Raw genomic sequence first — 24786 nt, forward strand, 5'->3', positions numbered from 1 at the left:
TACTCGGTATATTTGATTAATTGATAAAAAATTAGTGCTAGCGAACGTGAAAAATTGAAATTTATATTAGAACTAGCGTACGTTTCGCGCGCGTGTCGTTTTTCATATATTTATTTGAATGTATATTTTCGTGCCGTTTGTATATATTTTTTTGCTTTCGACCAATCACGTTAGGAATAGCTTAGCTTCACATAATATATTATTTTAAAGATCATCGATTTCTAAGCAGTACTTGTGGTCGAGTCGATAACACTCTTGTCTTTGAACTTCAGTGCCGGCCAGGCCGCGGGGTTCGAATCCCTCAGGGTGCAAATGTTATTATTTTTCACAAGGTGATATAATGCATTGACCTGTGGAGTTCGTTCCATAAAGCCAGACTCCCGTCTGTTAGCCCACAAAAGAAAAGTTTGGATTTATGACGAAAGGGTAACGGAGGGATGCTGGAGTATTCTTGACAGACGCGCCCCAGCCGATGTGGCCAAGGCTCATCCCCTCTTCTCCTCAATCCTGTACAACACTAAACCATGTAACAACCCGTATGAAAAAACAATATATGGTTAAAATATATAAAATCATATATGTTTGCAACAAAAAAATATATGATACATTATATTGTATATTATAAAAAATCATATAGAGATTTTCGCCGATTTAATATAAAATTATATACAGTAGAAAATATATGTATTCCATATATGTAGCTTATATGTTTTTTATATTAAGCTATATATACATTTACATTTACCTAATTATATATAGTATTGATATATTACCTTTTATATTCAAAAAATATAAAATTTTTATATGAAATGAAATGTATGGTAGCATATAATTTATATTATATATGGCACCATTTATTTTCTTTGTTATATTTGAGCATGTATTTTATTCGGTGTATGTATATGTATGTGGGTTATATATATTCGCATCAAATTAACTAATTTTGAAAATTTTAACTGCAATTTAAAGAGTATATTAAAATGTAGATCTAATTTAATTGGAGTTGGTCATACGAATAAAAAACTTTTTTTTCCATTCATAATATAAATATATGTTTTTATATATGATCAGAATATATTTTTCGTCTATGATAGAAATATATATTTTTATGCATGATAAAAATATAGTTTTCGTATATGACAGGAATATATATTTTCATATATGATAAAAATATATTTTTTGTATATGACTGACATATATATATTATATATGCTAAATATATACGGACTCGTAGAAGATGAGTATTATATTTTTTAATATAAAAAAAAATATATCAGAAAATATAGTTAAATTCGCCACATATATTTTCTGATATTTATCATATATTTTTACATATATTATGACCATATATGTTATTTTCATACGGGAAGTTTATTTGTGTTTATAATTATAATTTTTGTCTCCGGCACAGGAATGATCCCCTTTAGGGTTCCTGTACTTTCGAAATGTTATATATCAATACTGCCATTCTAATATGCCTTATCCCACATTTGAGAAATTTTTCAGGAGACGATAAAAAACGTTTCACGGTCGGCAAACAAAATTATTTGTAATATGTTTACATTGGTATAACCTATAAATTGATTTTCATGTTTTTCATAAAATGCAGGCATTTGTAGTGAATAAATAATTTTGAATTGTATGCCGTAAGAAGAGTCAAAAATTATGCATAATTACCTTCTTATTAATGTCGTTAATTGCTTGCTTAAAATTAACTTAAAATTGAAAACGTTACGCGTGACTGAACCTATACGAATGTGGGATACGACATATTAGAATGGCGCGAAAGTCTGTATGTAGGATACGACATATTAGAATATTTATTTAAAAATACTAAATAAACAATTTGACCTCTAAAATTTTTACATAAGCTCCACATTGTTACAATGATTCCATTTTTCTAAAAAAGTGAAAATGTCAAATTTTGTGGGATACGTCCTATTAGAATGGCAGTATCGATGTTCAAACTACCTACTTAACGACCGCTTGCGAGAAAGTATGTACAGTAGTGACATCTACTTTTATTTTGGGTTAAATATAAAAGAGCGTCAAATTAAAAATTTTTAACTGAAATGGAAACTATTTTGTTAATTAAACGTTTACAAAAGAAAAAAAAAAAAAAAAAAAATTACTTTCAATAAAAAACAAAAAGTTTAATTTCTACCAAGTTTTAATTATAAATTATGATTGATAAAAATAGATTTTTATGAAAACATTTTTTAAAAATGGAAATAATAATATAATAATTAAAAACGAGCGTAATATTTTGCGCGCGTGTCGTTTTTCATATATATTATTTTAATGTATATTTTTGTGTCGTTTGCATATATTTTTTCGCTTTCGACCAATCAAGTAATCGGAAAAGAGGCTTTATATATCTCATGCCTTTTTTATTTAAGGATATAAAAATACGTTGATTTGACAGTTAAATTTGTTTCCATTGGTAATTAATGAACAGAAGTAATTAACGTGTCTTTAGAGCAATTACTCTCACTGAATATAATGTCTAATTGATTCTGGGTATCAGTAAAAGTCTGTTGTAATCAGGGGCGAAAACAGTCACGGCAACAAGTTGACAGTCATATTTATAAATCGTTGATGGAAAATTTTTAAAACTTTAATTGATTTATTTTGTAATCTTTGGATGATCATTTGAAAGTAGGGTCCAGTTTGGGATTTATCGTGACAACATAGATTCAATTAACACTTGCAATGATGTCAAAGACAAATAAAGTTTAATTAGATATTATTTAATCACTTATACTTTTGGTTTTAGTGAGAAAATATTATTGACTGTCGATTAAATTTAAAGTCTGCTCATAACAACTTACTTGAGGTAATCAAGTCTGGGCACTGTGTAGCTTAGTGACAAAATTAAAAATTAAAGACGTCAATGCGTCAAAGATTCCTCGTTAGCCGACGAGGCTACGACGAAGTTTAAAATTTACAGATAACAAATAAATAGATGATGAAAAAAATAAAATTACCCACGCGTGGTAAAAAATTCGTTCAATAAAAATGTTTTTATTAATACAAGATAATATATATTTCATATTTATTCATGGATATTTAACAATCAATAGATATGCAAGAGGTCACATCATTACGATTTTGCGATGCTAAGACAGTGCAATTATTAGTAGTGCTGTTTTTTAACTCATTAAATGTCTCATTGTAGCAACCTTTTGGCCAGAAATAATAATTACACTGATGGACATGAACAAAATCGTAAATTACCATTTTCATTTTATGAAGCTTGTCTATTTTTTTGGATCTGTGTTACATTGAATATCATAGTAGATTGTTTGTTTCTTCCAAGGTTTATCGAGAAAATCAAAATAACAGTTAAGAAGTTCAGCGTCTTTAAGTAATTTACATTTTCGAGACTTGCTTCCTTTAGGACACTTGGTCTCTCCAAGTATAGCTGCAATCTTATAATGCTTTCCCCCGACAATTCGAAATTGAGCTTCATTAATTTCAACGACAGTCAGCTTGTGCTCACCTTTATAATATTTATTTGAATATCTTTCCAATCCCATTAGTGCCGCGTCCATAGCTTCTGTAGAATTCACATCAAGATCTTCCCATTTTCCCTTGTGCGATTCTATAGCTGCAACGATCGCGATTTTCACAACAAAATACAACAATATTAACTTGAATATTTGATATTTGTTATACATCTTGATAACTGTCGATTGCTGACTAATTTATTTCAAAAAAATGAATTCACACCAGAGTTTCAACTCAAGTAATATTTTCTATCCCGGACCCGCGTAATTTATATGCCTAGAAATTTAATCACAGCACAATTAATTAAAAATAAAAATAATTATCGAGTGTTATCAAAATTTTATTTAATATTAATTGGGAAAAAAAGAAATTAATTACGACTTGTCATTAGAAATCTAAAAATATTTCGTAATCGTGACGTCAATTTAATAGTTAATGACGTTAATAATTTTTAAAGATATACAACTAAATTGTAGGTGAAAATAAATAATAAATCAATGAGGAAAAAGTTAAAAACTTTGATTAATTTTAACGAGTCCTCAGATGATATATTCCAAAAAAATTTAATATCCCGATGGTCAATTGGACTTATCGTCTGTAGAAATTTAATTGTATTCGCGACAAGCTCATGTTTCGCGGAACTGTAGATTTTGTTACAAAAAAAAAAAAATATCAAAATCAGAGGATTAGAACCCAGATTATAAGAAAAAAAGTCGATTTTGTAATTAAAAAAAAAATTATAATTTAAAAAAAATAAAATTAAAAAATGTAAACTCACTTACGAGTTTTTTCGTTACAGAATTGAGTAGTAGTGATTCACAGCCTTAATTGCGGCTGTTTATATATTACGCGTTCCCACTTTTCTTTTTGTTTTTTTTTTTTTATAAGAAATCGATAACTTCAGCGTCGGATTGGTTTATAAAAAATAAAAAAAATATTTCATAAAATTTGTCCCTGAAAATTGTTAGTCATATTCTAGGTAAATAAAAAAAATATTATCATGCAATAAAAAAATTATAATAAAATTTGCAGTAAAAATTTTTTACTTTTCGATAAGGAAATTGAAAATTTTCCATAATCCAGGAAATTATTGTTTTTACCCTGATTTTCAAAAATCGAGTTTTGACCAAATGTCGACCTTTTGAGGTCCTAGGAAAGCTATTTTGACATTTTCAAAGAAACGTTTCTATGTTTGTATGTTTTTACCAAAAATTCTTCAAACTTTGATTGATTTATTTTGTAACCTTCTTCCGATGATCATTTGAAAGGAGAGTCCAGGTTCGAATTTATCGTGAAATTATGGATATAATTAATGCTTGCAATGAGGCAAAGACAAATAAAGTTTAATTAGATATTATTTAATCACTTATACTTTTGTTGTTTAGTGAGATAATATTATTGACTGTCCATTAAATTTAAAGTCTGCCCATAACAGCTCACTTGAGGTAATCAAGTCTGGGCACTGTGTAGCTTAGTGACAAAATTTAAAATTAAAGACGTCAATGCGTCAAAGATTCCTCGTTAGCCGACGAGGCTTCGCCGAAGTTTGAAATTTATTGATAATAAATAAATAGATAATGTAAAAAATAAAATTATCTATGCGTAGCAAATTTTCGTTCAATGAAATTGTTATTATTAATACAAGATAATACATATGAGTACATATTTATTAATGGATATTTAACAATCAATAGATGTGCAAGAGGTCACATCATTGAGAGGTCGCCGGTTCAAAAATAAAACTTGATTCAGGCTCGCTTTGCCTTATTTTCGTTTGAAGTTAGCGATTTGCCGATGATTTTTTGATAAGATCTCGACTTTGTCGACTTAAATTTAATTTTTTTTCAACTTTTTGAACTTTTTTCATCTTAGTTTCAACTTATTCGTCTTTACTTCTATCACAATAGTCATTCATCTTACTTTTGACTTGCTAAACCAAGTCGAAAAAAAGTCATTTATTCGCCTTACTTTCGCTTTAATATATAAAAATTATTTCACCTTAGTTCTGACTTTTTCGACTTATAAATTAAGTCGAATAAGTCTACATCAAGTCAATGTCGACTTGATTTAGACTTTAACGCCTTACATTTTAAGTCGAATAAGTCTAAACCAAGTCAATTTCGACTTGATTCCAACTTTTTCGTCTTAAATCGTGACTAAGTAAGCCAGTTAAGTCTAAAACAAGGCGAAAACTTAATATATTTCATACCTCCGTAAAAAAAGTCGAGTTTGTATTGTGAAAAACGGTTCCAAATTTCGACTTGGCAAACCAAGTCTAAATCGAGTTTTATTTTTGAGCCGGGTCGAGATGCTAAGACGGTGCAATTATTAGTATCGCTGTTTTTAACTCATTAAATGTCTCATTGTAGAAACCTTTTGGCCAGAAATGATAATTACACTGATGGACATGAACAAAATCGTAAATTACCATTTTCATTTTATGAAGCTTGTCTATTTTTTTGGATCTGTGTTACATTGAATATCATAGTAGATTGTTTGTTTCTTCCAAGACTTATCGAGAAACTCAAAATAACAGAGAAGAAATTCAGCGTCTTTAAGTAATTTACATTTTCGAGAGTCGCTTTCTTTAGGACAATCGGTCTCTCCAAGTGTAGCTAAAATCTTGTACTGAGTTCCCTCGACAATTTGAACTTTAGCCACGCGAACTGAAAGGACAGTCAGCTTGTGCTCTCCTTTATAATATTCATTTGAAAATCTTTGCAATCCCTTTAGTGCCGCGACCTTAGCTTCTGCGGAATTCACATCAAGAACTTCCCATTTTTCCTTTTGCGATTCTATAGCTGCGACGATCGAGATTTTCACAATAAAATACAATAGTATTAACTTGAATATTTGATATTTGTTATACATCTTGATAACTGTCGATTGCTGACTAATTTCTTTCGAACAAATAAACTCACACCAGAGTTTCAACTCAAGTAATATTTCCTATCCCGGACCGGCGTAATTTATATGCCTAGAAATTTAATCACAGCACAATTAATTAAAATCAAAAATAATCATCGAGTGTTATAAAAATTTTATCTAATTTTAATTGGGAAAAAAAGAAAGTAATTAAAACTTGTCATTAAAAATCTAAAAATGTTTCGTTATCGTGACGTCAATTCAATAGATAATGACGTTAATAATTTTTAAAAATATACAACTAAATTGTAAGTGAAAAAAAATAATAAATCAATGAGGAAAAAGTTAAAAACTTGGATTAATTTTTACGAGCCCTCAGATGATACATTCCAAACAACTTTAATATCCTGATGGTCAATTAGGTTATCGTCTGTAGAAATTCAATTGTTTTCGCTACAAGCTCATGTTACCTGGAACTATAGATTTTGTTACAAAAAAAAAATCGGTCTATCGGTTGACCCTGCGGGCCAGCCCCTAAACTTCCCGCTGTTTTCGAGCTCCTTGAGCTTGAAAACATTATTGTGAACAGTTTTCCGAGTTTTTCGAGCTCAAAAATATTTTTGTATGCAATTGTTTTTAAAAAAACCATTTCTTAGCATTTCTTTCTCTCACGATATCTCGTGAACGAATTAACCGATTTTGATGGTTAAGGCGGCAATCGACGCGTTTTATTAGGTTCTAGAGCTGAATTGATTTTGAAATTGAATGATTCAATTTTTTTGTAGATATCCGAAAAAAAACGTTTTTTACTATTTTTTTGATCAACGATATCTCATCAACGAATTGACCGATTGAGACGGTTGAGGTGGCAATCGACGTGTTTTATCAAGTTCTAAAGCTGATTAAATTTTGAAAATTGATTTATCCAGTCGTTTTTGAGAAATTTCGAAAAAACCAAAAAAAAAAATTTTTTGAATTCTTTCGTCAACGGTTTCTCTTGAACGAATGAACCGATTTTGATTTTTTGGTGGCATTAGACGCGGCTTATAAAGTTTTAGAGCTGATTAGATTTTGGAATTAATCCATCGAGTAAATTAAAAATTATCCAAATAAAACATTTTTGAAAAAATTTTATTTTTGAAATATCTCCGAACGCACCCTACCGATTAAGCTTTATTTCTCACAGCTTCAAGATATTGACAAGCCGCGTCGAATGACACCTCAAAGATCTATATCGGTTGATCCGTTCAAGAGTTATGAATATTTACAAGCATACGTATGTACACACATACATACACTTAGACATCATCGTGAAATTATTCGGGATAGTTTCCTAAAACCTCAAACCGTCAGAAGCTGATAGAAATTCGAATAGTTCGAATGATTCAAATAATTCAAATAATTGTCTTGTGCTCTTAAATTAATCGATTTTGATAGAAAATTTGTCTTGTTCGGGTGTATTTGACTCAATTTGAATATTTTTTTCATAGAACTCATTACTAAAATAATAAAAATTTTAATGTTTAAAAAAGTGTCATCCGGTCTTACCCGGAATGATGTTTATAAATACGACGAATACAAATTCTTCTTAAATTTAATAATGAGTCTATTATTTGGTTTGAATTCAGAACTAATTCGAATTATTCGAATGATTTGAACTATTCGAATAATTTGAACTATTCGAATAATTCGGAATATTCGAATCATTCGAATAGTTCGATTCAAAATTAGAATCGAATAATTCGATTCGATTTGAGACGAATAATTCGTAAATACGAATATTCGCACACCCCTAAAAAAAAGTCGATTTTGTAATTGAAATAAAAATTACAATTTAAAAAAAATAAATTAAAAAAATTTAAACTTACTTACGTGTTTTTTCTTTACAGAATTCAGTAGTAGTGAATTAAAGCCTTAATTACGGCTGTTCATATATTACGCGTACCCACTTTTCTTTATGATTTTTTCTCTACGAAATCGATAAATTCAGCGTCGGATTGGTTAATATAAAATAAAAAAAATATTTCATAAAATTTTTCCCTGAAAATTGTTAGGCATATTCTAGGTAATAAAAAATACATTTTCTCACCTCCGGGCGGAAAGCGTCAACTTTCGTCCCGCTGTGCAAAACGAAGTTGCCGCTTTCCGCCTCCGTCGAGGAGAAAAATAGTATACACTCCTCGGGAAGTAAATAAGAAAGCCTCAGATCACATGTTTGTTGACCTCGGCTTCGCCTCGGCCAACAATTACATGTGATCTGAGACATTTCTTACTTTACTTCCCTGGGTGTGTAATATACTATATCGTGCTATAAAAAAATTTTAATAAAAATAAAGAGCGATCATAAAGTATCCTCAGCGCTTTAGCGCTTGAGGTGTGCAAAAATAGAATTTAATATTTTTTGAGCTGCAGTAAAAATTTTTTATTTCCCGACAAGAATATTCGAAATTTTCCATAATTCAGCAAGGTATTGTTTTCACCCCGATTTTCTAAAATCGAGTTTTAGATTAATAGCTTAATTAATAGCTTAATTATTTTGACATTTTCAAAGAGATGTCTGTATGTCTGTGGGTTTCGATGGAAAATTATTAAAACTTTGATTGATTTATTTTGTAACCTTCCGATGATCTTTCGGAAGGAGAGTCCAGGTTGGGATTTATCGTGACAATATAGATTTAGTTAATGCTTGCAATGATGCAAAGACAAATAAAATTTAATTAGATACTATTTTATCACTTTTACTTTTGTTTTTTAGTGAGAAAATATTATTGACTGTCGATTAAATTCAAAGTCTGCTCATAATAACTTACTTGAGGTAATCAAGTCTGGGCACTGTGTAGCTTAGTGACAAAATTAAAAATTAAAGACGTCAATGCGTCAAAGATTTCTCGTTAGCCGACGAGGCTACGACGAAGTTTAAAATTTACAGATAACAAATAAATAGATGATGAAAAAAATAAAATTACCCATGCGTGGTAAAATATTCGTTCAATAAAAATGTTTTTATTAATACAAGATAATATATATTTCATATTTATTCATGGATATTTAACAATCAATAGATATGCAAGAGGTCACATCATTACGAGTTTGCGATGCTAAGACAGTGAAATTATTAGTAGTGCTGTTTTTCAACTCATTAAATGTCTCATTGTAGAAACCTTTTGGCCAGAAATAATAATTTCACTGATGGGCATGAACAAAATCGTAAATTACCATTTTCATTTTATGAAGCTTGTCTATTTTTTTGGATCTGTGTTACATTGAATATCATAGTAGATTGTTTGTTTCTTCCAAGGTTTATCGATAAACTCGAAATAACAGTAAAGAAGTTCAGCGTCTTCAAGTAATTTACATTTTCGAGAGTTGCTTTCTTTAGGACACTTGGTCTCTCCAAGTGTAGCTACAATCTGATACTTAGTTCCCCCGACAATTTGATATTTAGCTTCATTAATTTCAACGACAGTCAGCTTGTGCTCACCTTTATAATATTTATTTGAATATCTTTGCAATCCTTTTAGTGCCGCGTCTTTAGCTTCTGTAGAATTCACATCAAGATCTTCCCATTTTCCCTTGTGCGATTCTATAGCTGCAACGATCGCGATTTTCACAACAAAATACAACAATATTAACTTGAATATTTGATATTTGTTATACATCTTGATAACTGTCGATTGCTGACTAATTTATTTCAAACAAATAAATTCACACCGGAGTTTCAACTCAAGTAATATTTTCTATCCCGGACCCGCGTAATTTATATGCCTAGAAATTTAATCACAGCACAATTAATTAAAAATAAAAATAATTATCGAGTGTTATCAAAATTGTATTTAATATTAATTGGGAAAAAAAGAAATTAATTACGATTTGTCATTAGAAATCTAAAAATATTTCGTAATCGTGACGTCAATTTAATAGTTAATGACGTTAATAATTTTTAAAGATATACAACTAAATTGTAGGTGAAAAAAAATACTAAATCAATGAGAAAAAAGTTGAAGAAAAAATTTAATATCCTGATGGTCAATCGACTTATCGTCTGTAGAAATTTAATTGTTTTCGCTACAAGCTCATGTTTCGCGAAACTATAGATTTGGTACAAAAAAAAAGTATCAAAATCAGAGCATTAGAACTCAGATTATAGGTAAAAAAGTCGAGTTTGTAAATAAAAAAAAAATTATACAAAATAAAAAAAATAAAATTAAAAAATGTAAACTTACTTACTTGTTTTTTTTTTACAGAATTGAGTAGTAGTGATACGAAGCCTTAATTGCGGCTGTTTATGTATTACGCGTACCCACTTTTCTTTCTGATTTTTTTTTTTATAAGAAATCGATAAATTCAGCGTCGGATTGGTTTATATAAAATAAAAAAAATATTACATAAAATTTTTCCCTGAAAATTGTTAGTCATACTCTAGATAATAAAAAAAAAAACATTATCGTGCAATAAAAAAATTTTAATAAAAAAAAAAATGAAATTTAATATTTTTAGTCAGTAATACTTTTTTAAGTCCCGAAAAGAAAATTGCAAATTTTCCATAATCCAGGAAGTTATTGTTTTCACCTCGATTTTCAAAAATCGAGTTCTTATCAGATGTCGACCTTTTGAGGTCCTGGGAAGCTATTTTGAAATTTTCAGAGAAATGTCTGTATGTCTGTGTGTTTCGATGGAAAATTCTTGAAACTTTTATTGATTTATTTTGCAATCTTTGGATGATCTTTTAGAAGGAGAGTCCAGAATGAGATTTATCGTGACCCGGGAAAAAAAGTTCTTATATGATCATATATAAATCATTGTTTCGGCTCTAAAACGCGTTACACAAAAATTTGCACAACGTATTTTATTGTCGAATCCTAATTTGTTATTAAGCAAGTTAGGTGGTTTTGTGGATAAATAGACTCGGTTAAATTATAACAATTACTGTATTCTATGTTAACGGTATACAAAATTTAGAGAGACAGGTCAGGTACAGTCCTGTACTCTCTGCGGGTCAATTGGTAAGTGTCAGTACAATTTTACAAGCTTAGGTATAAGGGTTGTCCTCGTAGTAGGTGGGGAGAAATTTGGTATAGTGGCGATAAGGAAACGTTAGATGACGTCAAAGTTTTCTCAAAAACTCATGGATAGAACTACGTCTCAGGATAAGTGGTAAAATGGTCAAAAGGGGATAGGTTGAAGGTCGGAGTAATATAACTGTAGGCACTCAATTTTATTGCTTTATGACAGGAAAGGATTTAGTCGCCAAATGTTTAAATATTATTTAGAAATTTCCCGACCATACCGTGAGAACAACCGTTTTATGCATTTTATAAAAACATCTATTTGAAAGTTTGGAAAGAAGTACGTTCAAGGACAACACATGCACGTTGTTCTTAACATACTCCCCCCGTTGAGCAGTTATGATCAACACTTTATAATTACAATATTTGAAAGGTAAACAATGCAAATGATAAAGAGTCTATGGTCACAATAATAATTAATCCACTATGATGTCCGGTAAATAAGATTATTAAAATTCACGTGAAGAGCAATTGTATGTTATTAGAGTTTTCACAACGGTGATTTGAACTGATTAACGACATTATTAGTATCACTTCTTGGTTCCTCTGACGTGGAAACTGCATCTTCTTCATGGATATTGACTGGCAATGGGGCTATCTTTCTAATACTACGTTCGACACTGCCCGTCGACGTTTTTACGGTAACGACTCGTATAACTCCGTCAGCTCCAGGATGTACGTTAGTTATTAGACCCATTCGCCATTGCAGAGGTGGAAGATTATCTTCCTTAATTAGGACAACTGTCCCAATTTTTATGGTCTCTGGCTGACCCTTAGTCGACCACTTATGTCTGATGTTGAGTTCGTTTAGATACTCTTTGGACCAACGGTTCCAAAAATGTTGACGTATCTGCTGGAGGTGTTGCCATCTAGATAGACGATTCTCTGGAGTTTCTCTATAATCATGCTCAGGTAAAGACGTTAGTGTGTCGCCAATAAGAAAGTGTCCAGGAGTTAGAGATTGCAGGTCATTAGGATCAGATGATAAGGGAGTCAGAGGACGAGAGTTAAGGATAGCTTCAATATTTATAACAATAGTATTAAATTCTTCGTAGGTAAATAAAGTCGTGCCGATAGCACGTTTCAAATGATGTTTGAAGGACTTTACAGCCGCTTCCCATAGTCCCCCAAAGCTCGGAGCTCGAGCAGGTATAAAGTGCCAACGTATACCCTTGTGGGTAGCAAAATCATGTACTCTCTGATTATGCTGTGGGTCATTCCATAGATCATTTAGCTCCTTTAAACTGTTATTTGCTCCAACAAAATTCGTACCATTGTCAGAGTAAATATCGGAGCATTTGCCTCTTCGCCCAATAAAGCGCTGTAGCGCAGCTAAAAATGCCTCCGTGGTTAAATCGGTGACTACTTCAATATGAACTGCCTTTACAGCTAAACATACAAATATAGCGACATATATTTTTATTTGAGTGCGGTTGCGGAATTTCTTTTCCTTCATGAGAAAGGGTCCACAATAATCTACGCCCACTTTACTGAATGGTCGGGCAAAGTTTACACGATCAGCTGGTAAATCACCCATCAAATAATCCAGTTTTGGTGCATTAAATCGTGCGCACGTTACACATTGTCGAATTACCTTGCGTACTTGTTTTCTACCATCTATAATCCAGTAACGTCGTCTTAAATTGTACAATGTGCCTTGCGCTCCCATGTGTAGGAGTTCGAGATGCTCACGACGGATGATTAACGATGTAATATGATGTGACTTCGGTAAAATGATCTGATGTTTTTCTGAGTAGTCTAATGATGAGTTCTGTAGCCGTCCACCGACTCTTAATAACCCTTCTTTATCTATAAAAGGGTTCAGTGTGAGTAATTTACTGTGCGAACTTAGAGGCATTTTGCGTTGAATGCGGTGTATCTCTTCAGCAAACGCTATCGATTGCGCCAATTTAAAGATAATCTTACGAGCATTATGAATTTCTTCCAGTCTTATAATACCCTTGTTTTTATTATCTATCTTCATGCGCATACACAAGGCGACAATAGACTCAAGCCTTGTCATAGATGAAAATTTATTCCATAGTTCTGTGTCCCTTGGTGTGGCGTGAAAACAGAGAACCCTTTTCAGTTCAGGTATCGGTGTATTTATCTTGGGTAAGTCGAGAGTTGGCCAGGTATCGCTGGTCTGTTGAAGCCATGTGGGTCCGTGTCGCCACAGCGCCGACCGTATGAATTCTGTAGGTAACAAACCGCGTGACAAAATATCGGCTGGATTATCCTTTGTTCTTACATGATACCAATCATCCTTACGTGTGTTTTTTAGAATATTAAGAACTCGATTAGATACAAACTGCTTTAATTGTTGAGGTTCCGATGACTTTAACCAATACAGCACGATAGTCGAATCAGTCCAAAAAATAGTTTTATTAATAGGCACTGGGAGAGCCCGTACGACCGATGCATATAAATTCGATAGCACCGATGCTCCGCACAGTTCGAGTCGTGGTATTGTGGTTGATTTTGTCGGCGCGACTCGTGACTTAGCGCAAAGTAATTCAGTTTTTATGTCTCCGGTACTGTCTATAGTCCGCAGGTATAAGCAGGCGCCATAGGCCTTCTCACTTGCGTCGCAAAACCCGTGTATCTCAGTAACTTGAGTACCTGAGATCCGAGCGTGACGAGGAAACGTGTAATGGTTTAATTCTTGTAGTTGGGTTTGAAACTGTCTCCACTCGGTATGAAGGTCTAGGGGTAGAGATTCATCCCAATCTAACTGTCTCGTCCACAGTTTTTGCATATATATTTTAGCATAACATATGACTGGTCCCAACAGTCCCAGTGGATCAAATATCTGGGCAATCTGAGATAAGACTGTCCGCTTGCAAAGTACCTTGGTAGGTTCAGGTAGTTTGACCGTATATACTATCGTATCTTCGTTAGCATTCCAATATATTCCCAGCGTCTTCAGTGTCACTGACTCACCTAATTGAAATTTAGAGTTTATGCTTTCCTTAGGTAAATCTTCCAACAGCTCTGGTACGTTTGAGGCCCATTGGCGTATATTAAAACATCCTAATTTAAGCAATGCTATCAGTTGGTTTCGTTTCTCTCTCGCTTCTTCAAGAGTATCCGCTCCGGTGGCGGTGTCGTCAACGTAAGTTTCTTTGGTGATGATTGTTGCTGCTAGAGGGTAGCGGTGACCTTCATCCTCGGCCAACTGCGCAAATGTGCGTGACGCGATAAAGGGTGACGTTCTTCCACCAAAGATCAGTACATTTATCACCATTGTTGTCAATTTGCCTTCCTTGTTTCTCCAGATTATGCGTTGATATTTTCGATCTTCTGGTCGTATAATAATTTGTCGAAACATCTTTTCAGTGTCGGCGGTGAAAACTACCTCGTATATTCTGAATCTGATCCATAGTGATGTCAAGTCAGTGTGGCGTGTAGGTCCTATTGGTAATGCGTCATTTAATGACCAGCCAGTACTGGTTTTGGCTGATCCGTCAAATACTACACGTAACTTTGTAGTAGTACTACTCTCCTTAACTACTGCATGATGTGGCAGGTAGTAACCCTCGTCGCTGGGTATCGTCTCGAGCTCAGTCATGTGTCCCAGGTCAATATACTCTTGAATAGTTGCGTGGTAAGCCTCTCGCAATTCAGAATTTTTTAATAGTTTGTTTTCCAGATTTATAAATCTCTTGATAGCTCGGCTCCTTGATTCTCCGAGTAATTTGATCTTGTCGTTGAACGGTAGTGCTACAACGTAACGTCCATTGCTGTCACGAGTTACATGTGACCTGTAATGTTTTTCGCACTCAATTTCTTCTGAGGTCTGCGTTTCGTCTGCTGTGTCTTGCTCAATTTCCCAGAATTTTTCCAAATTAATTTCATTAGAAACGTGACAATGTTCTATTTGTTTTAAATTTGATGCAGGTGCTTGACCTCCTACGACCCATCCTAGCCTGGTCTTCTGTAGATAAAGATCTTCGGTTGAGGTAGATAGATTTATTTGACCGACGCACAGAATAGATAAACTTATACCTGAGCCTAAAAGCATATCTATTGCTGCTGGCCTATGGAAGTGCGGATCAGCTAGCTTTAGATTCCTTGGTATTTTCATTGATCCACGATCAATTGTTTGGTTGGGTACTAGACCTGCAATTTGCGGTACGGTTAAAAATTGCAGTGTACGTTCAAAATGTCCATCCGATGAACGGATAGTTGCTGTAATCATGTGTTTAGAAGTAGTGTTTAGAGAGTCTAGAACGCCGATTGGTACTGCATACTTGCGTTTTGGTAGATTTAATAATGAGGCTAGACGTTCGGTCATGAAGTTAGTAGTAGAGCACGTGTCTACAAGCGTACGGCATTTCTGAGGTTCTTTGTTTTGGTTCAGTACATGCAGTGTAGCGGTTATTATTAAATCACTGGTAGGTCGGTTAATGACGTAAGCCATGGGTCGGTTTATCGGTGTCTCAGGTACTTGACTGGCTTGCGTTGGGTAGTTGTTACTTCGTATTGCGGCCCTTGTATTGGGTCTTGGGTTCCAGTTACCTGCGTCTTTATCATTCTCATCAGTAGGCTTGTGTAGGAGGGTATGATGACGTTTATTACACTTAAAACAGTTATTTGAATTGCAGTCTCTAGCTTTATGAGTAGGGCTTAGACAGTTAAAGCACAGTGAAGATTTGGTGATAACTTTTTCTCGTTCTTGAGGATTCATAGCCAGAAATGAGGCACATTTGCGTACACTATGAGTCTCGTTACATAGTGGGCACGGTACATATTGATTGATAACAAAAGTTTGTCTCTGTTCCTTCCCTTGTCCATTGACGTGTGCAGACTTCTGAGCAGTATTTCTGTTATAATGATTATTATTGTTGTGGTGGTTATTATTGTTAGACTGTGTAGGTGGCTTGATCTTCGGTATATCAGCGCAACTTGCTCGCTTTTCTAAAAATTCCAGTAAATCCGTGTATTGAGGCATGCTTGTACCTTTCAAGGTCAATTCCCACTGCCACGCGGTTTCAGAACTGATTTTGGATAGTATCAAGTCAATCAGTGGTGTATCCCAATTCTTAACCGGTTGTTTTAGATTTTCCAAAGCACGTAGATTTTGACGTATGTTGTCGACAAGGTCACCGAGACCTTCTGGTGTGTCCTTGGCCAACCGCGGCAAATCTCGTAGTAAGCCCCAATGTCTTCTGATTATTTTTCTGGTGCAATCGTATTTATTTTTCAGAAGTTCTAAGGCCGTCTTATAATTCTGACCAGTAGTTCCTAATGATTGAATTATCTGGCGGGCCTTACCTTGGACAGCCAATCTCAAGTACTGTAGTTTGCGAGCGTCAGACATAGTTGCATTGTCGTCTATAATCGCGGTAAATAGGTCAATAAATGATGACCAGCCTTCATACGATCCGTCAAAGGTCGGTAACGGTATTTCAGGTAGTTTTATTTCGTTTGCACCGGCGGCCAATGAGGACGGGGTGGGTGTCGGACAGTGGTCATGAGTAACAGATGCAGCACCCGTCTGTGATGTCGTTGATTCTATTTCCTTTTTAAGTTTATTAACCCGTGCAAGTACACGACAATATTCATCTTGAATCTCGTCAGCCTTTTGTGTATCTTCCGGTTCTAATTCTTCGATCTCAAATTGGATGCTGTCGAACTTATCCCAATGTTTATTAACATTATTTAGACATGCAAGCAGATAGTCAAAGTCGCGTTCAGCTGGATCAACAGCTATAAATTCATCGACTGTTTTGGTAAACTTGGTAATTTGACGTTTAATAGATCCACGACTTCGTTTCAATTCAGTTAAGCGCTCGGTTTGTTCCTTGGTCAATACCATTGTAACTATTGCGCGACGGTAATTAATAGGTAAAGGTAGGTAGGTGAAGATTTGTATAAATAGTTATATGGGAGCTGGCGACAATATACTAACGACTTACCTTATGTGAGCTAGTAGATTGACTGGATTTCCGCTGTATTCACGTCGTGGATGAGCCCTCAGACGTAACTCTGGTTGGTTGATGATGTTGGATTAGTTTTTACACAATTACACTCACTTGTCGCGACCTTCTGGTTTACTCAAATTGTCTATTTTTTTTTTTTTTTTTTATTTTATTAGTAAACGCACTAAAGTTCACTTGACACTCCGTGAATTTACTAATCCGGCTCGAAGGACCATATGTTTCGGCTCTAAAACGCGTTACACAAAAATTTGCACAACGTATTTTATTGTCGAATCCTAATTTGTTATTAAGCAAGTTAGGTGGTTTTGTGGATAAATAGACTCGGTTAAATTATAACAATTACTGTATTCTATGTTAACGGTATACAAAATTTAGAGAGACAGGTCAGGTACAGTCCTGTACTCTCTGCGGGTCAATTGGTAAGTGTCAGTACAATTTTACAAGCTTAGGTATAAGGGTTGTCCTCGTAGTAGGTGGGGAGAAATTTGGTATAGTGGCGATAAGGAAACGTTAGATGACGTCAAAGTTTTCTCAAAAACTCATGGATAGAACTACGTCTCAGGATAAGTGGTAAAATGGTCAAAAGGGGATAGGTTGAAGGTCGGAGTAATATAACTGTAGGCACTCAATTTTATTGCCTTATGACAGGAAAGGATTTAGTCGCCAAATGTTTAAATATTATTTAGAAATTTCCCGACCATACCGTGAGAACAACCGTTTTATGCATTTTATAAAAACATCTATTTGAAAGTTTGGAAAGAAGTACGTTCAAGGACAACACATGCACGTTGTTCTTAACAATCATATAAAAGTGACTCATATAAAATCATAAAGTTTTATAATGAAATTGGTCCTATAAAAAACTTATGTGACTTTATAAAATCTTATATAATCATATAAAGTTATATATACCCGGTAAAAAATTACTTTACCTAATCATATATACACACGGTAAAAACAAATAGGTGCTGCAACAGGACAAAACCTTGTTGTCGATTTCAAGAGCTTAGCATTAAAATATAAATAACTAGAAGAGAGTGCAGAATATAAAAAAAATTTATCACTGATAAATTGTAGGAAATAAAATTGTCTGCAAAAAAGATCCTGTGACATTTTATGTTAAGTCTGATAGTTTCGCCGGAAAAGTAAAAAGATCTTGAAATTTATTATAACTTGACTTTAAGCTCCAATACCCATACAGGAGCTGCCAGAGTTGAACAACGGGCCCCTACTTGGCCCAGCTTTGGGGAACCTAGCTTTGGCACACCTATATTGGTCCGGGCTTGGGCCAGGACTGGGTAACTTAGCCTTGGCCATCCAATAGCAAGCCAGACTTGGGCCATGACTGGGTAACCTAGCCTTGGCCGTTACAATGATTACCCGGGCTTGGGCCAAGACTGGCATAAATTTCAGAATGAGCAAAAACAAGTTCTTCGAATTGTATCCCGAGTCAAAATTAAAAAGGTGATTTGAGCCTCCAAATCCTACACGAGGGTAAGGAGGTTCAAATCATCTTTTTAGAATATGAAGATCCATGCATTAAAAAGGTGATTTGAACCAAAATGTGGTAACTTTGTCCGCTTCTACTAAGTTTAGGTTTAAATCATTTTTTTAAAAAGGTAAAATAAGCCTCCAGAGCCTAAATTTATAGATCGAGAAAGACTCTCATCGGATCGCGTACAGTTGGTAAAGAAACAGAAGGGAAAAGGAGGTGCTTAATTATAAATGACCACCATGATCGAAAAAATTTGAAATTAAAAAATTCCAAAAATAATATCTTAGTAAGAAAAGTTTTGTTGTGAGTTGAAAGATAATAAAATTTAAAATATTAATAATAATAGCTAAAGTTATACGAGTAGGCGTTCGATTCGAATAGTACTATGTCATTCGAAATTCAAATTGAACAATTAGAGTCTTTGACTTATTAGTATGTGATTGATTTATTATTTGATGTGAACAATAAATACAAACGATGTACAGGAAAACTGATACTGCCAAAGAATTTGAAAAATACTGCTAAAAACTAATCTGCTGCCGCCGGGATTCGAAACCACGACCTTACGAATATGAAGCATAACCACTGCCGTACTGCTACTTGGACGCTCACGATCAATTGGAAATATCTTTATCTACTTAGAGCGCAGCTATTTTTGTAACAATAATATCATGCTAAAGAATTGAGCTCATTCGAAGTTAGAGATTAAAAGTATGGTAGGCCATGGAGGGTTAAAATACCATTTTAAAAAGATGATTTACTCCTCCATACGCTACTTTTAGCACATCGAGGACTTAAATAATATATTACATTCAGCGGCAAGTCCAACATCGCAAGAACTGAGGCTTTGGAGGCTTTGGAGGCAAATTTGATCACTGAAAATTTATAAAAATAAAGTTTTTTTAGTTGATAAATTTTTAAAATAAAGTAAAACTGTAGAATAGTTTTTTTTTTTTTTTTAATAAATAACAATTAGTAATTAAGGTAATCGAGAGTGAACGATTTATTACACCTTAAAAAATTTTTTTCGAGTAATATAAAACCAAAAATAGTTGTCAAGAGAAAGAAATACATTCTTATTGATAAAAACAATTTAAAAAAAAAAAACGAAAAAAAAAATTTTTTATCACTTTTTGAAGGGAGCCGCTCTGCCCCACAAAAAAAAATTTTTTTTTTTCAGAATTTTGGCAAAATGTCCATAAATTTGTTCGAAATAGGACAAAAGTACAGTGATCTTATGGTTGAAAGCCACAAAAAGTAATAATTGGCTTAGGAGGGTCGCTCTGCCCCACCCTCCCCTATATTAATTCTTATAAGAACTTTATAAGATCATATAAGCTTTTATATAATCATATATAATTTTTATATATTTCTTATATGATCATATATAAATTGTATATGAACACATATATTTATATATGATCATATAAAATCTTTTTTTCCCGGGGACAATATAGATTTAGTTAATACTTGCAATGATGTCAAAGACAAATAAAATTCAATTAGATATTATTTAATCACTTATAATTTTGGTTTTAGTGAGAAAATATTATTGACTGTCGATTAAATTTAAAGTTTGCTCATAACAACTTACTTGAGGTAATCAAGTCTGGGCACTGTATAGCTTAGTGACAAAATTAAAAATTAAAGATGTAAATGCATCAAAGATTCCTCGTTAGCCGACGAGGCTACGACGAAGTTTGAAATTTATTGATACCAAATAAATAGATGATATAAAAAATAAAATTACCCACACGTGGTAAATATTCGTTCAATAAAATTGTTTTTATTAATACAAGATAATAGATATTACATATTTATTCATGGATATTTAACAATCAATAGATATGCAAGAGGTTACATCATTACGAGTTTGCGATGCCAAGAAAGTGCAATTATTAGTAGTGCTGTTATTTAACTTATTATAATGCGAAAAAAAAATACTATTTTCCAAACAATAAATTCGTGGTTCAAGAAATCCGTTCAAAATATTTATTTTATTATTATTAATTATCAATTTCTTGAGAAAAGAGCATCAAATTTATTTTTGTTAATATATGAATTCGATATCATATTATGAGTAAACAAAAGAATAGCTTCACTTGAATTAAATAAAATTATTTCCTTCAATTCTAGGAATTTTTGAGACAAAATTATATATTCTTGAAAATTATCAAGGACATATGTTCTTGTATCAAGCCAATGTTCTTAATGAAAGTATTTTTTTTTCATGTACCTGAAGATCGGAACGTTTATCGTGAAACGAAAATAAAAAACAAAACGAATAGTAAAAAATCTACTGGATCTAAATTTTTGAAAAGTCTCGCATACGCGCTAATATGTCAGCCGGAAATTGCAGGCCACTCCTAACTACCCTTTCACCAGTCAAATTACATAAATTTTTCATTTTCGTTGCGTGAAAAACGTTCCGTCTTTCAGGTACATTTTTTTTCTCAGTGTAAATGTCTCATTATAGAGACCTTTTGGCCAGAAATAATAATTACATTGATGGACATGAACAAAATCGTAAATTACCATTTTCATTTTATGAAGCTTGTCTATTTTTTTGGATCTGTGTTACATTGAATATCATAGTAGATTGTTTGTTTCTTCCAAGGATTATCGAGAAACTCAAAATAACAGTTAAGAAGTTCAGCGTCTTTAAGCAATTTACATTTTCGAGACTTGCTTCCTTTCGGACACTTGGTCTCTCCAAGTGTAGCTACAATCTGATACTTAGTTCCCCCGACAATTTGATATTTAGCTTCATTAATTTCAACGACAGTCAGCTTGTGCTCACCTTTATAATATTTATTTGAATATCTTTGCAATCCCATTAGTGCCGCGTCCATAGCTTCTGTAGAATTCACATCAAGATCTTCCCATATTCCCTTGTGCGATTCTATAGCTGCAACGATCGCGATTTTCACAACAAAATACAACAGTATTAACTTGAATATTTGATATTTGTTATACATCTTGATAACTGTCGATTGCTGACTAATTTATTTCAAAAAAATGAATTCACACCAGAGTTTCAACTCAAGTAATATTTTCTATCCCGGACCCGCGTAATTTATATGCCTAGAAATTTAATCACAGCACAATTAATTAAAAATAAAGATAATTATTGAGTGTTATAAAAATTTTATTTAATTTTAATTTGGAAAAACAGAAAATAATTAAACCTTGTTATTAAAAATCTAAAAATATTTTGTACTCGTGACGTCAATTTAATAGTTAATGACGTTAATAATTTTTAAAACTAGACAACTAAATTGTCGGTGAAAAAAAATAATGAATCAATGAGAAAAAAGTCAAAAACTTTGATTAATTTTTACGAGCCCATAGATGATATATTCCATAAAAATGTAATATCTCGATGGTCAATTGATTTATCGTCTGTAGAAATTTAATTGTTTTCGCTACAAGCTAATGTTTCGCGGAACTATAGATTTTGTTACAAAACAAAAGGATCAAAATCAGAGCATTAGAACCCAGATTATAGGAAAAAAAGTCGATTTTGCAATTGAAAAAAAAATTACAATTTAAAAAAATAAAATTAAAATATGTAAACTTACTTACGTGTTTTTTCTTTACAAAATTCAGTAGTAGTGAGTTAGAGCCTCAATTGCGGCTGTTTATATATTACGCGTACTCACTTTTGCACACCTCGAACGCGAAGCAGAGAGGTAGTGCTCTACAGTCACTAAATTATTTTTGATTTTTTTCTTTAATAAGAAATCGATAAGTTCAGCGTTGGAGTGGTATATATATAAAAAAAAAAAATATTTCATAAAATTTGTTCTTGAAAATTGTTAGTCATACTCTAGGTAAGTAAAAAAAACATTATCGTGCAATGAAAAAAATTTTAATAAAATTTGCAGTAAAAATTTTTCACTTCCCGATAAGAAAACAGAAAATATTCCATAATCCAAGAAGTTATTGTTTTCACCCTGATTTTCAAAAATCGAGCTGTTATCAGATGTCGACCTTTTGAGGTCCTAGGAAGCTATTTTGACATTTTCGGAGAAATGTCTGTATGTCTGTGTCTTTCGATGGAAAATTCTTAACACTTTAATTGATTTATTTTGTAACCTTCCGATGATCTTTCGGAAAGAGAGTCCTGGTTGGGATTTATCGTGACAATATAGATTTTAGTTGATGCTTGCAATGATGTCAAAGACAAATGAAATTTAATTAGATACTATTTGATCACTTATACTTTAGTTTTCTAGTGAGAAAACGTTATTGACTGTCGATTAAATTTAAAGTCTGCTCATAACAACTTACTTGAGGTAATCAAGTCTGGGCACTGTGTAGCTTAGTGACAAAATTGAAAATTAAAGACGTCAATGCGTCAAAAATTCCTCGTTAGCCGACGAGGCTTCGATGAAGTTCAAATTTTATCGATAGCAAATAAATAGATGATGTAAAAAATAAAATTATCTATGCGTAGTAAAATTTTCGTTCAATGAAATAGTTTTTATTAATACAAGATAATACATATGAGTACATATTTATTTATGGATATTTAACAATCAATAGATGTGCAGGAGCACATCAGGTGCAATTATTAGAAGTACTGTTTTTCAACACATAACGTGTCGCGTTATAGAGATCTTTTGGCCAAAAAAAAAATTACACTCTGAAGGATATGAAGAAAATCGTAAATTCTCGTTTCGATTTTATGCAGCTTGTCTATTTTTTTAAATGTTTGTTACATTGAATATCGTAGGTTTCTTTTTTCATCCAAGGTTTTTCGTAAATATTGAACGAACAGTAAAGAAGTTCAGCGTCTTCGAGTAATTTACATCCTTGAGAGTGACTTTCTTTAGTACAATCGGTCTCTCCAAGTGTAGCTTCAATCCTATGCTTGATTCCCGAGACAATTTGAACTTCAGCTTTATTAATTTCAACGACAATCAGCTTGTGATCTCCTTGATAATGTCCATTTGAAAATTTTCTCAATCCTTTTTGTGCCATGTCCTTAGCTTGTGATGAATTCACATCAAGATCTTGCCATCCGCCCAGAATGTGCGATCCCACAACTGCGACGATCGCGATTTCCACAATAAAATACAAAAGTATTAACTTATATATTTGATATTTGTTATACATCTTGATAACTGTCGATTGTTGAATAATTTATTTCAAAAAAAATAAATTCACACCAGAGTTTTAACTTAAGTAATATTTTCTATCTCGAACCCGCGTAATTTATATGCCTAGAAATTTAATTACAGAGCAATTAATTAAAAATACAAGTTATTATCGAGTATAATAAAAATTCTATTTATTTTTAATTGGGAAAAAAGAAAGTAATTAAAAGTTGTCATTAAAAATCTTAAAATATTTTTAATTGCCGCATTAATTAAATAGTTAATGACGCTAATAATTATTTAAAAATAGACGTACAATTTTAGGTAAAAAAAAATACTAAATCTTGAGCCCTTAGATGATATATTCCAGAAAGATTTAATATCCCAAGAGGGTCCATTGACCTATACACACAACTTGTACCACAAGACCGGACCTCCATGGAGTTGGGCATTTAACGACGTTTTTGCGTCCATACGAGAGCTGCCTCCGTCTAAATATCAACGACCCCAGCAGCCACTGCAGCAAAACTCAGTCGCCCTTTTCTCCATCTTCTCTTTCCTTTCCGTACCTTTTTTACTCATTTTTTTTATTTCACTTTCTTCAAGTGGTTTTAGATTTTTTTTTTTTAATTCCCATAACCACTTGAATCATTCTCACGCACACATTCATAAATACGCACGTGCCTAACTCACATTATTTGCAACCAGTTATTTTAAGTGATTTAAAATATATACTTTATTAATATAATAATAAATTTAAATATACCGGATTAAATTACATAATATATTATTATATAATTTAC

The 24786-nt window shown here is 32.7% G+C and overlaps 1 protein-coding gene and 1 long non-coding RNA gene across 7 annotated transcripts in view; one reads left to right on the top strand and one right to left on the bottom strand.

Moving 5' to 3' along the window:
- LOC130672445 (A disintegrin and metalloproteinase with thrombospondin motifs 20-like) overlaps positions 1 to 24786 on the top strand; it is a 197967-nt gene that overhangs the window by 42413 nt on the left and 130768 nt on the right. The window lies entirely within an intron of this gene.
- On the bottom strand, positions 9378 to 22588 carry LOC130672455 (uncharacterized). Of its 3 annotated transcripts, none has more exons than XR_008990699.1 (4): positions 22463 to 22588; positions 21417 to 21965; positions 10603 to 10687; positions 9378 to 10140 (listed from the first exon to the last, which is right to left on the bottom strand). It is a non-coding gene; the product is annotated as an uncharacterized LOC130672455 (long non-coding RNA). The 3 variants fall into 3 exon arrangements; XR_008990698.1 differs by having other exon boundaries at positions 10599 to 10687; XR_008990700.1 differs by having other exon boundaries at positions 10599 to 10687; positions 22467 to 22527.

This window comes from Microplitis mediator, chromosome 7 (genome assembly GCF_029852145.1).
Source record: "Microplitis mediator isolate UGA2020A chromosome 7, iyMicMedi2.1, whole genome shotgun sequence".
Classification (NCBI taxonomy): Eukaryota; Metazoa; Arthropoda; class Insecta; order Hymenoptera; family Braconidae; genus Microplitis; species Microplitis mediator.